At 37.7% G+C, this 21,396-nt stretch overlaps 1 protein-coding gene across 4 annotated transcripts in view; it reads right to left on the minus strand.

Moving 5' to 3' along the window:
* Positions 1–21,396, minus strand: part of ntm (neurotrimin) — a 708,001-nt gene that overhangs the window by 388,019 nt on the left and 298,586 nt on the right. The window lies entirely within an intron of this gene.

Genomic DNA, 21,396 nt, shown 5'->3' on the forward strand with positions numbered 1-21,396 from the left:
TTTGCCAAACTTTTTCTACCCTTTTCATACTTTTCATTTGCTGCCATCACCTTTTCCTCCACTTCTATTGCCCAATTCACTTGCAAATACCCTTTCACTGCCTGTTTCTCAGTCTTCTTACAGCTTCCCTTTTCTCCTTTTCCCCCTATTTGCCCTCTTCCCCATATGCAAGATGGTTTTCTGAAGGGCCATAATTCCTGTCTATAGAATTTGCTTTGTTGGCATGTGTCTAGTACAGAAGAGATATCTAATCCTCTGATACAGCAGTAAAACCCAATTTGTACTCTGTTTAACAATACTTATTCATAAGCCTTGCATTATTTAGTCAAATCACATACGCAAAAAATGTTTTGGCTCGCAAGACAAATTGCGATTTATTCACTAAATGCCCATTACATAAAAATAGGGAAGGGATTAACTCTTTCACAGCTAGAGATAATGGTGATTTTGTGGCTATAGACAGGTTAATACACACACAAATTCATCCTCTTACATCTGCTCCTCAATGCCAATGAGTTTCTCTAATTAGTCCAATTAATTTTCTGCCCAAGTTAATAAGCCTGTCCAATGCGCAGAAATAATTACACGCAGACGACGCCAATTTCCCTTACCTCTTTTTTTCCCAGAAATGAATCCCCTACCTCCTCCCCCATCATTCATAACAGCGCCCTTCTTGTATCACCAGGGATTTCTTATAGATATTTCATTTTTCTCATTACCTGTTTGACATAGTCATCATTTGTGGTGTGTTTAACCCCTGCAGACCTAAGAGCCATAAAAACCTTGAGGATGTAGGTGAAGTAGAAGAGTGCAATAATTAGCAAGAGAAATTAGAAGCAGTGAACCATGTGATTATTTAAAATAATAAACATTATAATGAAAATTGGCATTTCTTTTTTTTCCATGTAAATGTCAGTTATAATGTTTCCCCTTCTGTTTTTCCATTTTAAAGTCTCACAATTGACATTTGCACTGTATTTTATCAACCATAACAAAGTTGCTTTATTATTTATATACAGTGTTTTTGTTGTCACAAATGAGCTGTAAAGGCTCTTGCAAACAGGCATGTTAATATGTGTTCCTGTGCTGTGTTTTTTAATGAGTTCCACTGCTTAGGAATGCGTACTATGGGGCAGATTTATCAAAATGTGAGTTTAAAGCTTAGTACATAAAAACTCACCCACATTCTATTCCTTCCTATGGGATTTTTAGAAGTGTATTTATCAAATGGTGAGTGCTAACTTTCACTCATTTATAAATAAGCTTCTAAAAATCCCATAGGAATAAATAGAACATGGGTGAGTTTTTATGTACTAAGCTCTAAACTCATATTTTGATAAATCTGCCCCTATATGTTACCAAAACCTATACTTTTCTGTGTGACTTGTACTTCATTGAATGCAACTGAAATACTGCATGCTGCATCTCTGCTTAAAGTGGATAAACATTTTCCCCAGCAACTACAAAACTATATGGCCTGAAGAGGGGCACAAACAATATACAATAACAATTCAATAATCTCAGTAAAGTCCAATAAAACCAATAAAAGTAGAGGTATGGGAGCTATTATCAGAAATGCTTGGGACCTTGGGTTTTCTGGACTTTGGACCATCATAACTTAAGTCTGCTAACATCATTTATAAGCCCAAAAGGATAGTTTTGCCACAAATGTGGATGTATGCCGCTTAGTTAGGATCAAGTACAACCTAATGTTTTGTTATATTAGAGAAAAAGAGTATTTTTTAAAAATAGGAATTACAGTATTTATTTAAAATGGACTCTATGGTTCCAGTTACAGCATACCTGTAATACTTTGCTTTGCCCAGTGTGCTGAGTGGTCAAAATCATCATTTTAATGATGCATGTATGTGTATGCTCTAAGGGGGACATTTATTAATGCAAGAACGCTCCAAGCATATTTTCTGCGACTTTTTCGTACCTTGTGCGACTTTTTAGTTCTTTGCGACAAAATTTGTGCGACAAAATCGTATTGTCGCGCAGAGTACGAAAGCTTCAGATTCATTCAAGCTTCGTTATTGTGACTTTCCTTGGGCCAGGTTGGAGCTGCAGAGTGCCATTGATTCCTATGGGAGGCTTCCAAAATCATGCACAGAAGGATCAAAGTTGGAAAGGTTTTCCCGCTGTTTACAATCATTTGGTACAAAAATTTCGGATCACCAATACGATATTATTGTGACTAAAGAAATCCACACCAAACACTGTAAGGAAACAATTGCATTGCTTTATAGAAAAATACCTTTCCTCTAGTATAAAGTGGTGCACTTTTGCCTTAAATTCTGTACACAAAACTCCCTCCTATAATTTCCTTTAATATGCCATCATAAGCTACTCTTCCCCAATAATAAAACGTCTCATTTACATTGCTTTTGCCCAATTGCATAACCTTGCATTTATGAACATTGAACCTCCTTTGCCAATTTGCTGCCCAGTACTTGAATTAATTCAAATTTACTCTGCAAAAAACTTATTGTTTTTAGTATCACCAACAAACAATATTTAAAGCCAAACTCAAGGTTCTTTATGAATAAGATAAAAGTAATATACAGCCAAGGACAGGTATGCCACTATCAACAATGGTACAACTAAAAAATGTTTCATTTATCTGCTCATTGCAATCTATCTTTCAGCTAGCGCTTTATCAAAGTACAAATAGTATGCTCAAGGCTAATATTTCTTTATATTTGTTTGGCAGGATTCGTCACATATAATAAAAAAATCCTGCTGGTATACTTCATGTTTTATTTTTTTTCCTATTAATTTACTGAAAAAATAATTTGAGATTTTTTTGTATTTTCAACTGGTCTCCTTGCATTCATAACTTGATTATATGCAGTATTATATACCAGTGGCGCTGCTTACTTACCTGTTCTCTTTGCCATTTTTTTACAGGGAGTATACAAATATATATATAGTGTTTTAAAGACCATTTACATTCTCTCTCCCATGCTGAAGACATCTTAAGGTGGCCATACGCGTTCAGATTTTAGTCTTCTTTTGACAAAGATTTGGATGTCAATCGTATGGTTAAATGCTTTAATCTTAAACTAACATTCAGACTGAAATTGTAGGATAAAGCCCTAAAAATAACAAATCGAAGGATGTTCTGAGCATGAAATAGTTGGCAGACACCAATCATATGAAAGTGACTTCCATTTTAGGTCCCCCAAGGATATTGTCAGATAAAACCTGGCCGATTGACTAAGATACCGATAGCCATGGTACAAAAATTATCATCGGTCCAAAAATCATACAAAACTAGGTTTTGTATGATTTTATTGATGCGTGTATGGCCAGCTTTACCATACTAAAGCAATAAAATGAAGGATCCTTGTCCCTCCTTTATGCATATCTCTGCAGCCTAATATCAAAGGAGAACAACTAATGATCACTGCTACCTAGATGCTCACCCACGTTAATGCTGGAGATACTGTAGGTAGTGATGAGCGAATCTGTTCCATTTCGCTTCGCCGAAAAATTTGTGAATCTTTAAAAAGATCCGCGAAATGGCGAAAAATTTGCGGAACGGCGAAAATGCCGTGCGACAAAAAAAATTTGTCGCCCACGGCTATTATTTTGTCGCGCGGCTATAGTTTCATCGCCCGCAGCTATTATTTTGTCGCGCGGCTATTGTTTCGTCACCCGCGGCTATTATTTTGTCGCGCGGCTATTGTTTCGTCGCCCGCGGCTATTATTTTGTCGCGCGGCTATTGTTTCGTCGCACAGGGCTATTATTTAGTCGCGCGGCTATTGTTTCGCCGCCCGCGGCTATTACTTTGTCGCGCGGCTATTGTTTCGTCGCCTGCGGCTATTATTTTGTCGCACGGCTATTGTTTCGTCGCACGCGGCTATTATTTCGTCACGCGGCTATTCTTTTGACGCGCACCTATTCTTTTGACGCCCGCAACAATTTTTTTTTGACGCCGGCGACAATTTTTGGACGTGCGGCGAATTTTTCCGCGGTGAATTTTTTCATCCGTTTCGCGAAACAATCCGCCAATAGCGAAACGCGGAAATTCGCCGCGAATCCATGCCTGGCGAAACATTTCGCCCATCACTAACTGTAGGGGCTATCAGTGATTATATACATACACAGTATTAGGATTTTGGGCAGATATAGTAACAGAATGTCTATATCACAAATGGATTCTCAACTGGTTTATTGAAAGAAAACCTTTGGTTGCATTATATGTAACAAATAGTACAGAATTGTGCAACTCCCATAGAGGAGATATTTAATCAGGTCTTGTTGCCAGCTAAAGTGCTTGTGTTGCAGCCTCACCGCACACTTCCAAACACCAACACCCCTTATCTATATTTTGAAGATACAGGAAGTGATTAGGGAAAGAAAAGAAGCCCTTTTTTAAAATAATCACTAAAAAAAAAAAAGAATCCATAATCATGTATAACAGAAAAAAATAACAAAAAGGTAGAACTTATTTTCAATATTACAAACAGAAAGGTAGAAAAAAGGTAGTAAAAGTGAAAATTTTAACCAGGTTTCACTAACACCCATAGACTCCAATGGGCATGAATAAAAAGTTACGTGGTAAAAAAAAAAAAAAAAAGTTGTGTGGTATGGGCAAAAAACCACCCATTGACGTTAATGTATTTTGCAAATGTTTTTGTGAATTTTTTGGCGAAGCAAATTGGAACAGATTCGCTTCATCACTAATTTTCAATAGAAGCCCTGTTAATCTGACCCAAATTAAACAGATTGTATCATCTCTCAGACATTAGTCTAAAATTAATCCATGTGCATTTCAGTCTGGTAGGTAAATCACAATTATTCAGGCATTGATTAATGGCACATCCCATAACAGAACATTCATTTTTAAATAAATAGCATCATCAGCCCAGTCAGTAAGAGCACATTTGATTCAATATTCATGTTAAACACTGAAATAGCAAGTCATTGAGTTTGGCAGGTCAAACACAAAAATACAAAAGATAATTCCAGAATATGTTCCAGAATTAGTGAGAACTAAATGCTACATCAGCTTTTGCTAAATCAGGGTGTGTTTGTGTTCCCTGTGGCTGGATGTCCTCATTGTGAAGGGCAGCGAAATGATGTGAGATCAGTGCCTCTCCTGTTCAATGATGAAGCTCCATCACTGCACTGAGATCCATCACAGCATCCACAGCCAATAAACTATTATCCAAACTGCTTGTCACAGCCCACCGACTCCAAATTAACTGCCTGCAGCTCTGTCATTCTGCACACAGCACAGAGAACGGCAGGAGAGGGAATGGAAAAGAGACGTGGAAAACGAATTTGTTTAGAAAGGAAGAGGTTATATCACTATTACCAGTCTATTGCAGCATTTCTATAATGACTGTGTATTTATTTTGTACTTTTCTTTTAAAAGCAAAGTAGTATAAAAATAAGGAAAAGAAGGCGGCTAAATGTTTTTAAAGGAAAGGGAAAGTCATTCTGGCATTTTACTGGCAATAGATTTGCCACATTAGTGCCACCTAGAACAATATATTTATTCTGCAAAAAGCATTGCCATAACTGAGTAAAAAGCCCTAGAAGCTTTCTCCGTTTGCTTAAGACAGCAGCTGCCATTTTAAATAACATCCTTCTCCAGTTCTAGCCCTTAGAGCTGAAATCAAACATTCCTAAGGGTGGGGGGAGGGAGTTCTTAGCATTCTTATGGGAGGGGGGAGCTGGAGAGGGGAGAGAGGAAAAAGCTGCGCAGACTCTGGCCACGGGAATTAAGGATGTTTCTGAAAGAGTCAGACACCCAAACAACATGTTTACAAAAATGGAGACAAGACATCCTAGGGTTGATTCACTAAAGGTCGATATTTCGAGCGCTATTTATAGCATGCGTTAAAAATGTTATCGCGTCTAATTTTTCGTGTCTTAACGCACGATTCACTAAAAGGATACTTGCATTAATTTAGACGCGATGCTGTTTGCGTTATTTAAGTTGCAAAGACTATTTTTGTGCGGTATTTGGCGGAGCGCGTGCTAATGAATGCATCGCGTACAAATAGTCGTCACGTGTGAAAAAACGCACGCCATATTAGCCATACACGGCATTACTTTCGTAAAATGACCATTTCCCTGCAAACTGGAGGCTGCATCACTTTAAGGCCAACACAGACTTGAATAAATCACACTGCAAAGTCCATATTTTATTGCCAAAAGCTCACGAACTGTACTTTTCTATAATTACTGCTTGCCTCAAGTAGGTGTTATTTTTCGCACAGACAAATGCGATATTTAGCGCGTCTAAGTGTTTGTGTTAGTATTATTTCTGTGCGCAAATTAATGGAATGAGTTAAAATGAACACATGCGGTAGCACGAAATTTAACGCATGCGATAATACTTTAGTGAATCGCGCATTTTTTTTGCGTCAATTTTTAACGCAAAAAAGTGCAATAAAACTTATCGACTTTAGTGAATCAACCCTCCCGTGTTTCTTTTGATAGAGTGCAGCATTTCTGTGAGTGCTTATAGTATTTACATAGACCTTTCTGATATGATAGTTTTACCTTTCCTTCTCCTTTAAAGGGGCACTTAAAGGCAAAGTAAAACCTGTAAATATACTGTATGGGCATTCTAGAAAGGAACAATGACGTCACCAACATTTTTTTTGTGATAGTATATAGGAAAATAAAAATAGGTGCTTTATTGGCTAACCAAATTAGTGTTAAAATATGTGTTCTTTAGTAGTGTTGAAAACTTTAATTATAAACCTGCTCCATTAACGATAACACTAATCCTTATTCTTTTTGTTCAATCTTAAGGCTGGTCATACAGTAGCCAGGTGTACTGGGTTGGCGGTCCTCAGTTCTATCAAGTATAACTCACTATCAAGATCTTAATTTGCCCTGGAATCAACAACTACAAGAGCTATTCGTAGGGAACATGATTTGGGTGAGCAGTAACACATAAGCTTAACATCACCGTGTACAAAGTCAAACGTCACCTGGGGTGGTAACCAAAAGGTCGCTGCCAAATAATAATGCTTTGGCTTCTGGAAGTCTGGTGCAGGGGCTGGATTTTGCAAATGCCAGAAAAATGCCACCTGGCTGAAGACATAATGATGATGGAAAAGTTTTGTGAAGGAGCAATAATGGTTTGGTTATGTTCCAGTGAAAGCAATCCAACAAAGCCCTTTCCTTTTTCACCATTATAATGCCCCACATGCAGAAAGTGATATTTGTGCAGAATCTGTTGGCTAAGATAGGAATAAAAGGATATGGCACAGAGCCATGACCAACTAAACATACCTGGAAGGATACTCCAACACACATGTCTAAAATCACAAATACCCTTGCGGCAAGATAGAAGTAAGTCCCTGCATTTAGTGCAAACCTTTGTTGCTTTTGTAGTAAAAAGGGAGTCATGGGATTTTTTGCTGTTTTGCTAGTAATCTTTATTTAAAACTTTATTTAATGTGGCTAATTTGTAATTTAGATAATAATCTTCATATAGCCCCTAGAGGCACTGGTGCCATTCTGTCTGCTGAACCTAACCCATTTCAATATGCTCCTTAAATGAGAGGAACTATTGTACCTCTTCTTTATAAAGGGAGGCCCAGAGACCAACATCCCTCCCACTAAGGCCCTTTAGATTTTTATGGAACCATCAGCACCATTGAATCTGTGTAACCTGGAGTAAAAATAACATCAAGGACTGCAGTATACCAGCCTGTATACCATTTGCGGCTTGGCTACACATGGGACACTTTAGGTAAAATCTGCCAGTTGGTGATGCTATCTACTATTAACTTTTGTCTCAAAATGGCACCAGCAACCTGTGCTAATTACTGATTATTAATTACTAGAAAATTGTATCTCTGACCTCTAAGTTCTCTTGCCTGATAAATATCCTGTGTAATAGTTTATGGGTCAGGAAGGCCTGTTTCTCCAGTAATTGTACATTTATTTCACCTTTAATATCTTGATTTTGGAACCAAAATCGAGATATTAAAGGTACAGATAAAAAAAGACAGGTACAGATAAAATGACAACCGAGGCAAGGAAAAAAGACAAAATGAATGCTTTTTGGATTTCTTATTTTACTGCATAATATAATATTTGCACTATAGTAGTATTTAGTATTATTTTTACTATATATAGAGATTAGTAGCACTAAGTACATACCAACCACAACTGTAGGTATTTGTGAATGAGGTTTATGAATTGTTTGAGAAAAAAAAGTTGAAGGAATTATATTCTCCATTGTTCAGATTATGCAATTATGAGACTAAACTCTGAAAGGTGACATCCTCTCCAAGGTAAATAGTTGACTTTGCATGGCTAAGGTTTAATAGAAAGGTGTAATGCTTACCTTTATAGAACCCAGATTAATACCTGTCAGATTTACTTTTATTGCCTAAAGCATTGGAATGGCCAAGGGGAAGTGACATTCTTTTAGGTGCCTGAGGCATCTGTCTCAGTGTCCCAGTGAAACTACAGCTTTAAATCTGCTTGTGTGGCAAAGTCCAAATATGTAGCATTTCAACTATGAAGATCATTTACCATAAGAAAATCTAAAATATGACCTTGAAACCAACACAGTTTGTTCACCATGTATTTCAGGTGTAATACTGGACCTTTAATGTGCTGTTTGGTCTGTAAAAAGCATATTAATTACCTGTAATAATATAAATTGTGTTTTTTTGTTTTTTCTATGGCCCAGTGCTATAAAAAAAAAAGCTGACATTGGGCACAGGTTACAACAGGTGAGTAAACCCTAAAAAAATATAAGGTAGGGAAAATCTTGATGTTTTCATTACATCATTTTAGTACAACTCGGTACCAGTACAACTACCACTTTATAATATACACCCACAAGATACGTGTGTAAATTAATAGGTTACTTGTAATAGGAATACTTTGCTTGCCATTTGTAATTACTTTAAATCTATTAGCAGGATGAAGTCAAAAAGGTTGTACCTTTCCATCAGACCAACTTGCAGCTATCAACCATCAGCTCTTGAAGGAGGCAAATTATTTAGCCCCATAAAAAGTCTTCCAGTGGAATAAGCTTCACATATTCCCCTATGCTTGCTGTTAGTTTTAATACTTGGGCCTGTGTTGCAGCGTCATGTAAAATGAGTACATTTGCATAAAAACAAAATGTTATTTTCTGGGCAAATATTTACATAATTATTTGTCCTGCCACATTGTAAATCCAGCTTTTTATACTAATAATGCTAATTTCTTCATTTGCTACATGGCTGAAGGCATTTACAAGTTCTCTGTTTTGAACTGGGATGTCAAACTTGTGTTGTAGTAAAATCCAAGAGCCATGAAGGGTGCTGGGCATTACATCTCCTAATAGCTGATTATGAGTTTCACATTCATTATGTACTCATTGTCCGGAAATGCTAAAATTAGGAAATTAGCACCTGCACAATGCAATGTCTACTTCATAATTTAGAGAACTCTGGCAAGTAAATTTGTCCTATATTATATGATTCTATTGGTAGGTGGCTTGTTCTTGGGAAAAGAATGTTCTTTATATATTGCACCTCTATTTTCCTATTTAGCCAGGACTGTGTATATTATAGACTTCAAAAAAGTTTTTGTTTTTTTAGACTGTTTCTAGATACAGAAGTAGACCTTCTATAGTGACCTTCTAACCAAATAATGTATGACAATTGACTGTTTCTAAGTTACCCAGGATTAAGATATCCTTTGAGAAGGTCTATACCAAAGGAAGAGAAAGGGCACAGTTTAAGCAACTGGGAGAAGACCAGAGACACATCATTTGAAACCTGTGGGATACTACAGCTGCTGTACCGTGAGAATTAATTAATTTGTACCTGTACGATAAGTGAAACAACTTTACCAAGTAAATTAGAACTAAGGTTTGTACAATATGCATTTGCATCTAAAACAGCCCTTTGCAATCAAACCATATAGGACATAGTAACGGTATAGCTCTACAGTTGATTTTATATATAGTCTAGCTTGGTACACCTGGCAGGTAAAAATGTATAAGACTTCTTTTAGCTAAATTGACTTTAATTTTGTTTATGCTAATTTCCATGGAGCACTTTAAGCTTGTACTTTACAATACCCAGGTATATCACAGACATATCAACATATGTCTATGAATATGCATGTTGTACATATTTACCAAGCAGGGGCTTTGAGTAAAAGCATGGCTTTGATTTTTTTTTTTTGTTATGGGGGTATATTTTAAATAATATACATTTTGAGTGGATACATAATTGGTGTGGTGTTTATACTTTGTGTTTTTACTCACTTTTTCTATTTATTGAATTATGACCATAATTCATCCATTCTAATTGGACCAGTGTGGTTAGTGAAGTACCGCAGGGGTCAGTCCTTGGTCCTTTGCTTTTTAACTTGTTTATTAATGACCTGGAGGTGGGCATAGAGAGTACTGTTTCTATTTTTGCTGATGACACAAAATTGTGCAAAACTATAAGTTCCATGCAGGATGCTGCCGCTTTGCAGAGCGATTTGACAAAATTAGAAAACTGGGCAGCAAACTGGAAAATGAGGTTCAATGTTGATAAGTGCAAAGTTATGCATTTTGGTAGAAATAATATAAACACGAACTATCTACTGAATGGTAGTGTGTTGGGGGTATCCTTAATGGAGAAGGATCTAGGGGTTTTTGTTGATAACAAGTTGTCTAATTCCAGGCAGTGTCATTCTGTGGCTACTAAAACAAATAAAGTGCTGTCTTGTATAAAAAAGGGCATTGACTCAAGGGATGAGAACATAATTTTGCCCCTTTATAGGTCCCTGGTAAGGCCTCACCTTGAGTATGCGGTGCAGTTTTGGGCTCCAGTCCTTAAGAGGGATATTAATGAGCTGGAGAGAGTGCAGAGACATGCAACTAAACTGGTTAAGGGGATGGAAAATTTAAACTATGAGGTGAGACTGTCGAGGTTGGGGTTGTTTTCTCTGGAGAAGAGGCGCTTGTGAGGGGACATGATTACTATGTACAAGTACATTAGTGGGGATTATAGGCAGTTGGGGGATGTTCTTTTTTCCCATAAAAACAATCAATGCACCAGAGGTCACCCCTTTAGATTAGAGGAACGGAGCTTCCATTTGAAGCAGCGTAGGTGGTTTTTCACGGTGAGGGCAGTGAGGTTGTGGAATGCCCTTCCTAGAGATGTGGTAATGGCAGATTCTGTTAATGCCTTTAACCCTTTAAGTGCCATGGGACGTAGATTCTACGTCCAAGGCACTAAAGGACCAAAGTGCCATGGGACGTAGAATCTACGTCCAATGGCACTGTCGGGTTTACAAGCGCTGCGCTCGCTTTTAAAGCAGCGCAGCGCTTGTAAACCCCTCAGATCCCCCTAGGCAACGAGCAAATATACACATACTCACGGATCCGGGTCCCCCAGCCGCACCGATCGCGTCGCCAGCCAATGACAGCAGTGGACACGCGTTGATGACGTGTCCACTGCTGTCCCTTTAAATAGCGCCGCCTACTGTCGGCTCCTCACTCCTGCTGCGCACGTTGGACAAGATGGAGCTCCCCTGCTGCCTTCCTGCTGGATTGATCGCCCCTGATCGCCCCTGATCGTCTGCCTGCCTTGGGTAAGCTGAACTACAACTCTCTACCACTGTTTATTTTGCTTATTTCTATCTCAACTGTCTAAAAAATTTTTTTTTTTTTTTTGCATTTTTTCTTCTATCTTTGTCATTATTACACTTTTGTACACATACACACTTATTTACAACTTTCCCAAGCACACACACACACTTACACTTACACTTTTTTTTTTTTTTTTTTTCTTTCTTTCTTTTCTTTTCTTTCTTTCTTTGCTTTCTTTGGCAGTCTTTTTTTTTTACTAAAACTTTATTTCTGATCTTGCTCTATAATTATCTGATTTATTTGGTTGCATTTTAGTGTTTTTTTGGCATTTTCATAATTGATTTCTGTTTTTGAATTATTCTATTGCACTGTAACTTTTTTTATTGCTATTTGGTGCTGAATTTGCAGTGACGTTGGTGGATCCAGGGCTCTGACCACCGATTTCATTGCAATTATTGTTCTTCTGTTGGTTTAGGTGGTTTTATTGGATTTTACTGATTTTATGGTGTTTTATCTTTGCATTGTTCTTTATTGTGTGTTTAGTGCCCCCAAAAAGGTTGCTTTTGCAGTGACATTGGTGGATCCAGGGCTCTTACCGATTTCATTGCAACTATTGTTCTTTGATTGCTTTTAGTGGTTTTATTCCATTTGATTTCAGTTGTTCTAGAAAGGTCCAGAGGTGCTAAGATTGTTCTGGTAGTTTCTATTGCCAAGGGTTAGGCTGATGCCACACGAGGCGTAGGGCTTATTTTTTCAGCAAGTGGAAAAACGCTTGCCGAAAATTCAGCCCTACGCCTTCTACTTGTTCCTGCACCCGAATGAATGGGATACGCTCGGGTGCAGGCACGTGTAGCCGATATACGCATGAAAACGCGAGACTTTGCATTCTCACGCGTTTTCATGCGTATATCGGCTACATGTGCCTGCACCCGAGCGTATCCCATTCATTCGGGTGCAGGCAAAAAAAAAGGGGTGCATAGAGTGCAGCCCCAATATTATGCATTTTCAGGTTTGGCGGCCATGTACTTATGTGCAACCAGACATAGGTATCGTTTTATTCAGGGGAACTTGCAGATTGATGGTTAGTAAGTTTTTGGTAGTTGCCATGGAGATTTTGGGGAGAAATCTAGGTTTGTATCTAGTTTTTCCTTGATTTCTGACCAAAGCGCTAACTTCTGCAAGGGACTGCGGCCACAATTTTCCATGTAGAAAGAGGAGAGTGGCGTCTCTGAATAGCTGAAGGTGTGCACTTTTAAGAAATATATAGTTTGCGGGGGTTATTTCACAGGTTATGGGTGTGTTTAGACTAAATAACTGCAGATAGAGCACAGCCCCCCCTTATGCATTGCCCCTGTTTGGGGGCATTTGGTGGCCACGTCTTTATGTGCACCCATACATATGGGGTATCGTTTTATTCAGGGGAACTTGCAAATTGAGGTTTAGTAAGTTTTTGGTAGTTGCTATGGAGATTTTGGGGAGAAATCTAGGTTTTTATCTGGTTTTTCCTTGATTTCTGACCAAAATCTAGGGTTGTATCTGGTTTTTCCTTGATTTCTGACCAAAGCGCTGACTTCTGCAAGGGACTGCGGCCACAATTTTCCATGTAGAAAGAGAAGAGTGGTATCTCTGATTAGCTGAAGGTGTGCACTTTTCGTAAATATATAGATTGTGGGGGTTATTCCACAGGTAGGGGGGGTTAACACTGAAAAACTGCAGGTAGTGCACATAGAGTGCAGCCCCCAAAATTTCAACTGAAATTCCCCTTATGCATTGCCCCTGTTTTGGGGCATTTGGTGGCCACGTCTTTATGTGCACCCATACATATGGGGTATCGTTTTATTCAGGAGAACTTGCAAATTGAGGTTTAGTAAGTTTTTGGTAGTTGCCATGGAGATTTTGGGGAGAAATCTAGGTTTTTATCTGGTTTTTCCTTGATTTCTGACCAAAATCTAGGGTTGTATCTGGTTTTTCCTTGATTTCTGACCAAAGCGCTGACTTCTGCAAGGGACTGCGGCCACAATTTTCCATGTAGAAAGAGAAGAGTGGTATCTCTGAATAGCTGAAGGTGTGCACTTTTCGTAAATATATAGATTGTGGGGGTTATTCCACAGGTAGGGGGGGTTAACACTGAAAAACTGCAGGTAGTGCACATAGAGCGCAGCCCCCAAAATTTCAACTGAAATTGCCCTTATGCATTGCCCCTGTTTTGGGGCATTTGGTGGCCACGTCTTTATGTGCACCCATACATATGGGGTATCGTTTTATTCAGGGGAACTTGCAGATTGATGGTTAGTAAGTTTTTGGTAGTTGCCATGGAGATTTTGGGGAGAAATCTAGGTTTGTATCTGGTTTTTCCTTGATTTCTGACCAAAGCGCTAACTTCTGCAAGGGACTGCGGCCACAATTTTCCATGTAGAAAGAGGAGAGTGGCGTCTCTGAATAGCTGAAGGTGTGCACTTTTCAGAAATATATAGTTTGCGGGGGTTATTTCACAGGTTATGGGTGTGTTTAGACTAAATAACTGCAGATAGAGCACAGCCCCCCCCTTATGCATTGCCCCTGTTTGGGGGCATTTGGTGGCCACGTCTTTATGTGCACCCATACATATGGGGTATCGTTTTATTCAGGGGAACTTGCAGATTGATGGTTAGTAAGTTTTTGGTAGTTGCCATGGAGATTTTGGGGAGAAATCTAGGTTTGTATCTAGTTTTTCCTTGATTTCTGACCAAAGCGCTAACTTCTGCAAGGGACTGCGGCCACAATTTTCCATGTAGAAAGAGAAGAGTGGTGTCTCTGAATAGCTGAAGGTGTGCACTTTTCAGAAATATATAGTTTGTGGGGGTTATTTCACAGGTAGGGGGGGTTAACACTGAAAAACTGCAGGAAGTGCACATAGAGCGCAGCCCCCACATTTTTAGCTGTAATTGCCCTTGTGCATTGCCCCTGCTTTGGAGTGTTTGGTGCCCATGTCTTTATGTGCACCCATACATATGGGGCATCATTTTATTCAGGAGAAGTTTGTCTTTCAAATATGCCTTTGTTAGAAAATTTTTATGAGATTTTTTTTTGTCAAATCCACATTTGATCATGCGTCCAAGTTTACGTTTTAGAAAAAAAAAAAATGTCATAAAAAGTTCCAAATTTCACAATGCACTGACAAAAGGTATTTGGCTTTTGAGTGAAAACTACATTGCACCTAGAAACCTGAAGGTCTGTAGTTTCTAAAGATACCATACATGAGGGGATATTTTAGATTTACATATAAGTTATGCTGCATTAACTGTTACAAGCGCTTTTCTGCTTTGTTCTGGTGTGATATTGTACTAAGTATTGCCTTAGTTTGGGGGTTACTTCTGGACAGGAACTGTGGGGTACCACCACATATTTGGTATCGTTGGAATTGGGAGTATCAGGGCTTTTACAAACAATAAAAAAAAGTGAGTAAAATTAACTTTTCTATGGAAAAAAAACCTCAAAATATACAGAAATTTTTCATAATTTTTTTTTTTTTACATATTTCACCCAAAATACACATCATATCTCCAGAAAAGTTATAAAATTTGGTATGTATGTCGAAGCCCAATTAGTGACGAAAAAAACGATATATAATTTCCCTAGTTTCGTGGAGGTTTTCCTACCAAAAAACATTGTTAAAGTGAATGAGTACAAAATGCTTAAAAAACGTCTGGCACTGGGGGGAACCGAAATGACGAATTCGGCTGGCACTTAAAGGGTTAAGAGGGGCCTGGATGAGTTCTTGAACAAGCATAGTATCCAAGGCTATTGTGATACTAATATCTACAGTTAGTATTAGTGGTTATATTTATAGTTTATGTATGTGAGTGTATAGATTGGTAGGTGTGGGTTAGGTGTGCTGGGTTTACTTGGATGGGTTGAACTTGATGACACTGGTCTTTTTTCAACCCTATGTAACTATGTAACTATGTAACTATCTCAAAATGATATTAATGCTTTTGAGTCCTACTATTACATTCCCAGCAGCTTTATCCAATTAACACTACAAACATAATTTTATGATGGTAATGTAACTAAAGTTCTACTCTGTTATTGTAGCTATCCAGACAAGCTCCCAGTAAGACTAATAGGTATAGGATCTTTTAACAGGAATGACACCAGGGGCTTTTCCAGATAAGCAATCTTTTTCTTTAATTTGGATCAACATACTTTAAGGGACCCATTTATGAAACCACAAATGATTTTTTTTTTTTTTTCAAATTTTTAGAGCTTTTTGTAATGACCATGATAATATTGTTAAAATAGTATGACTTTTTTGTGGTATTTGTTAACTTCCACGAAAAAGTCGTATTTTTCACAAAAACACAACCATTTCGGAATTCATTCAAGCTTCGGTATTGTGACTATCTTTTGGCCAGGTTGGAGCTGTAGAGTGCCATTGAGTCCTATGGGAGGCTTCCAAAATCATGCATTGAAGTTTCAAAGTCAGAAAGGTTTTTGCGCCATTTACGATTGTTCGGATAGGAACATTTTGTGACTTTCGGATCGCAAACCACAATATTTTCAAATGACCATGAAACAAATTTTTGTGCAATTTTCGCACATCAGAAAATTACTCTGAATTCTTTCCAATCTTGCTTTTAATTAGAAAAAATTTGTAGTTTAATGAATGGGCCCGTAAGTCTGCTAATCATCAAATCATTAAATAAACCCAATAAGATTGTTTTGGCACCAATGTGCATTTATGCATCTTAGTTACCATCAATTATAAGTTGTTGCTTTATTATTACAGAGATAAAGAAAATCATTAAAAAATAAATAATTGCTTAATAGGGATTCTATGGGAAATGACCTTCCGATACCATATCTGTACTATAAATCATTTAAAAATGTAAAGCAGGTAACAACTAGATATATACTTAACATGGATCCCTTTAAAAAGCACTCTGTGGCAGCCATATACATACTTTATTTGCTTATTTGAACCTTTTTGCACATAGTTGAATCAATTCTCACCTTGTTTTCAATGAATCAAACCAAATTTGAGTGGTTAAAATAGAATTTGCAAATAGCTGGTTGTCAGAGAAAGTTAATGAAAGTTAATGAAATTCTCTTACTTTAAATAAATACCTCATTAACTAGCTGCAAAGTTAGGAATTTTCGTTCCCAAGAGCTTACGCTCAAATCAGCATAGTGCATATGCAGCAGAAATAGCTCACCTCAGGAGTTTGCTGCTGTTCTGACTCAAGGGACTTGACATTTTGCTTATAATCGGTGCCTAATGAAGTGTGGCTTAGAGAGGTGTAGTGAAAAGGAACACAGAAACAAAGTAATGAGCACCCTGGCCGCTGTTGCTAATGAGAAGAAAACTTCTCCTTGCACACAATAATAATTCCATATTTACAATACCTTCCATGATTATCTAAAAATAAAATTGGACTTCATGCTATAAATTCAAGGCATTGCTCAGGGCAGACTCCTGGGCTTTTGAATGTGTCCTGTTCTCATAGTGAAACAGTGGTGTCATAACCAAATACTGATGGGACAGACTTGACTGTCTCAACGGCGTCTGTAAAAGGATGCAAAGAACGGAGACACTTTTGTTATCTTTGACTCTGTGCTCTACCAGAGAACTCAATCTCAGTAAAATCAATAGGGTAACATTTCTTCCTATTCTGAGGGAGATTTATTTTGCCATGTTTCATCCCAGCTCCACATGTGACAGGAACATCAGTGAATATATTCTTATAAAGTGCCTTGTAATATCATTTACATCAGAATATGAAAAATGCATAAACTTAACTTCCCTAAAGCAACTGACTTGCAATTACAAGTGGTTTGCACTCAGAAGCTCTTACATACAGGTGGAAAAGGTTTCATAGTGATAATAATTCCATAATAGGAAATAGAAACGAGCACTCAAACTATGTTCATCGACTCTCCACCTTTTATTTACAGCCATGGTGGATATGAATCACCTAGTCACATGGCTATGATTGAAAGAGCCAGTGAACACAGTTTAAGTGCTTGTTCCTACTTCCTTAGAAGTTGTTATTTTCATTTATTTTGTTAATTTAGGTCAGTTTTCTTTGCAGCCCAATATTTGTTTTAGCAAATCAACAAGACTAGTTACCAGCAAGATAATAGGGCTCATATACAATGCCCCTCACAGTGTGCAAAGTGAAAAAAAAGTCATTTTTTTTTTGCACTTTGCGCACTGTAGGGTTGATTCATTAAAGGTCGATGAAACGTGCGTTATTTATAGCGTGCATTTAAAATTTTATCGCATCTAATTTTTCCGCGAATTAACGCACGATTCACTAAAAGCATACTTGCGTTAATTTACACGTGATGCTGTTTGCGTTATTTTAGTTGCGAAGACTATTTTCGTGCGGTATTTGACGGAACACGCGCTAATCAACACACCGCATACAAATAGTCGCCATGTGTGAAAAAAAGCACACCACGTTAGTCATACATGCCATTACTTTCGGAAAATTACTGTACTGAAAATGACCATTTCCCTGCAAACTGGAGGCTGCATCACTCTAGGGCCAACACATACTTGAATAAATAACACTGCAAAGTCCATATTTTATTGTCAAAAGCCCATTAACTGTACTTTTCTATAATTACCGCCTGCCTCAAGTAGGTGTTAATTTTTGCACAGACAAATGCGATATTTAGCGCATCTAAGTGTTTGTGAATCATGCGTTAGTGTTAAGGCATGCAGTAGCGCGAAATTTAACGCACGTGATATGCGACTTAACGCAAGCGTTAATACTTTAGTGAATTGTGCGTTTTTTTCCGCGTCAATTTTAACTAAAAAAAAAGCGTGCAGTAAAACTTAACAACCTTTAGTGAATAAACCCTTGTGTGGGGCATTACATAAATTACCACAGGCCTCTGTGTACAGTTTATGAGAGTCAATAGGGTTGGGGCGGGGGGTGGCAAATAAGCCTCCCCTCTCACCCCCTACTTCCTCCTATATTACACATCATTCTGAGGTGTAAGCTAAAAGAGTCCTGACCTTACTGTCTGTCTTTTTTATTTTTGAGCTTTTTAATTTTAAGTTTCAACATTGTTTCTGCATCTCTAATTTAAAGTAGATAATTACTCTGGCAAACTTGGAGTAGTTTTTGAAATCAAACTAGAAGATGGAATAGTAAAGGGTCTGAAAAGCACTTATTGGTATGGGATTGTAACAGGCCTTCATGACCCATTGACCATAACTTTGTATATATATGAGGCAAGAGATCTTAGAGGTCAGGGATATGATTTTAGAGTATTTTTATTCAGTAATTAGCACAAGATGTTGGTGCTATTGATAAGTTTAAAATGGTTGGCGCCACCAACTGGCAGGATTTTAGTCCATGTGTAGCCAACCCACAGATAGGCTGGTATACTGCAGTGCTTGATGTTATTGTTCCTCCAGGTTGCACAGATCCAGTGGGGCTGATAGTTCACAAGAATCCAAAGGGCATTAATAGGAGAAATGTTGGTTTCTGGTCTCCCTTCGGTATTGGGATAAAGTATTGGAGTATTGGAATACTTGGGGGTTTCAAATTCCAATAACAGCTTAGACAAATTGTGTGCCAGCAGATACCTTGTCCTATGTCTCTGCTAATATTCCCCTACAAGAAACCCTCCAATTTATAAATTGTCTTTCTGTAATCCTTCCCTCGAAAATGGGATACTATTTAAATCCTTTATTCTATTCTCTGTTCTGGGCTCTATGGGGGAATAAACAGTCAATGTATGACAGTAAATACTCACAGCAGGGGTTGGAGCTCCCAAATTAAAAGGTGTTAGGGCTCTGGCACACGGGGAGATTAGTCACCCACGACAAATCTCCCGTGTCTCGGGCGACTAATCTCCTCAGGTTGCCATCCCACCGGCGAAAATGTAAAGGCAATTCGAGGAGATTAGTCGTCCGCGAACAGGAAGTTTTCTCGCGGGCGACTAATCTCCCCGTGTGCCAGAGCCCTTACTGTCATCAGACAAAATGGCACTGGTAAGGGCTGTAGAAAGTTTACTATCCAAATAATCTAACCCTTTATATCTTGTAACGTATGGCACTGATTCAGTATAACAATATAGGTATACTGTGAATACAATACATGGAACCCTTATCCTAAAACCCTGGATTATGGAAAGGCCATCTCTTATAGAGTCATTTTAAAGCAAATAATTCACATTTTAGAAAAAATATTTCCTTTTCTATGTTATAATAACTAAAACCCATATGTAATAAAAAGCACTAAGTTTGCCCAGTAGCAACGAATAAAATGTTGGCTTTTAAACAGGTGACCAGTAAATTCTACCTGCTGATTGGTTGCTATAGGTTACTGCTCTTGGGCAAACTTAGTAACTTTTACCAGTACAATTGTGAATTCATTTTTATTGCTTATTAATTTGCTTTGCTTTCCATAGTCATGGTTTCCAGATTTTCTGGAAAACAGAGGGACTTCAAGTCCAAAAATTAGACACTTCACAAGAGAGCAAAGTGACAGAAGTTATTGAACAACTCTGTGAGCCTAAGGGGGGGGATTCCTAAAAATTAGTTAGGAGCAGATTTTTCAAAATGTGAGTTTAGAACTTAATACATAAAAACTCACCCACATTCTATTCATTACTTTGGGATTTTTAGAAGAGTATTTATCAAATGGTGAGTTCACCCATTGATAAATACACTTCTAAAAATCCCATAGGAATGAATAGAACATGGGTTTTTATGTATGAAAGAACATATTTATATATTTTTGGAAGTTCAGATAGTATTTATAAGCCTTTTTAGCAAAATGTTGAAAAGAAGGGAAAAAAAATTCCATTCACGGACAAGTAAAACAAAAATCTAAACTTGTAAAAGTTTAGAGGGCTAATCAAATCTTTTTTTGTGAGAATAACATATTTAAAGACAATGAAACACACATCCCACAAAGTGTTGTATGCTACAAATCTCTGTGAAGTAACATTAATCATGAAAATTCAAGAGATTTTAGAATGCAGTTTTGTGATCTGAAGATTAATTGCTCAGTATGTATATAAAGGCATGCATAGAACATAAGGATTTGGCAATGTTTCACTTACTATTGTCCGGGGGATGTGTAATGTACATTTTACATTTTAAGATAAATACTATTGTCATACGTCTATGTTACACCTACATAGTTTTGTATAACAGCATTGTATTGAAACATGTGAGTACAGCATGTGATATGCTGAGAAATCCCAATGCCTTCACCAGCACACATTGATGCCATAGATATGTTACCTGTCAGGGTAGGAGGGTAGGACCATCAGGGAATGAAGAGGAGTCTTTTTGAAGTCTGTGTAATTACTCATGAGCCAAGAGAAACCTAAGCCATGTTCTAAGCCTGTGCTACAATTTTTCATGCCTACAAATTAATTCTCAGGAAAGAGAGGGGTTGCGTATAGCTAAAGAAAATACAATAAGCACAGATAATATGCTACAAGGGGGATTTCAAGCAACTGAAAATTACCCTCCTACTTGCAACTTTTTTTCTCCTTTGTTGAACAAATCATTTGAATTGCCATGTCCCTTGTGATCTTTTACATGGTACAGATTAATCTGCACTCATATGCAGAGCACAATCCTGATATGATTTTATAAACTTTATATAAATGATGGTACAACGTTGCAGAATATGGTAATTAAATAGTATCATACATGTGTTTATTATAGGAACAGAGGCATGCAGACCTGTAAATTTAATAAGATTATGGAAATTGTTTGTAAACAAATAAGAGGTAATTTTTCTATGTGCAAGTCTGTTACTGCGCCCATTAAGAGCCTTTACACTTTTTCCTACCTGCACAGGAGCATGCT

This window comes from Xenopus tropicalis, chromosome 7 (genome assembly GCF_000004195.4).
Source record: "Xenopus tropicalis strain Nigerian chromosome 7, UCB_Xtro_10.0, whole genome shotgun sequence".
Classification (NCBI taxonomy): Eukaryota; Metazoa; Chordata; class Amphibia; order Anura; family Pipidae; genus Xenopus; species Xenopus tropicalis.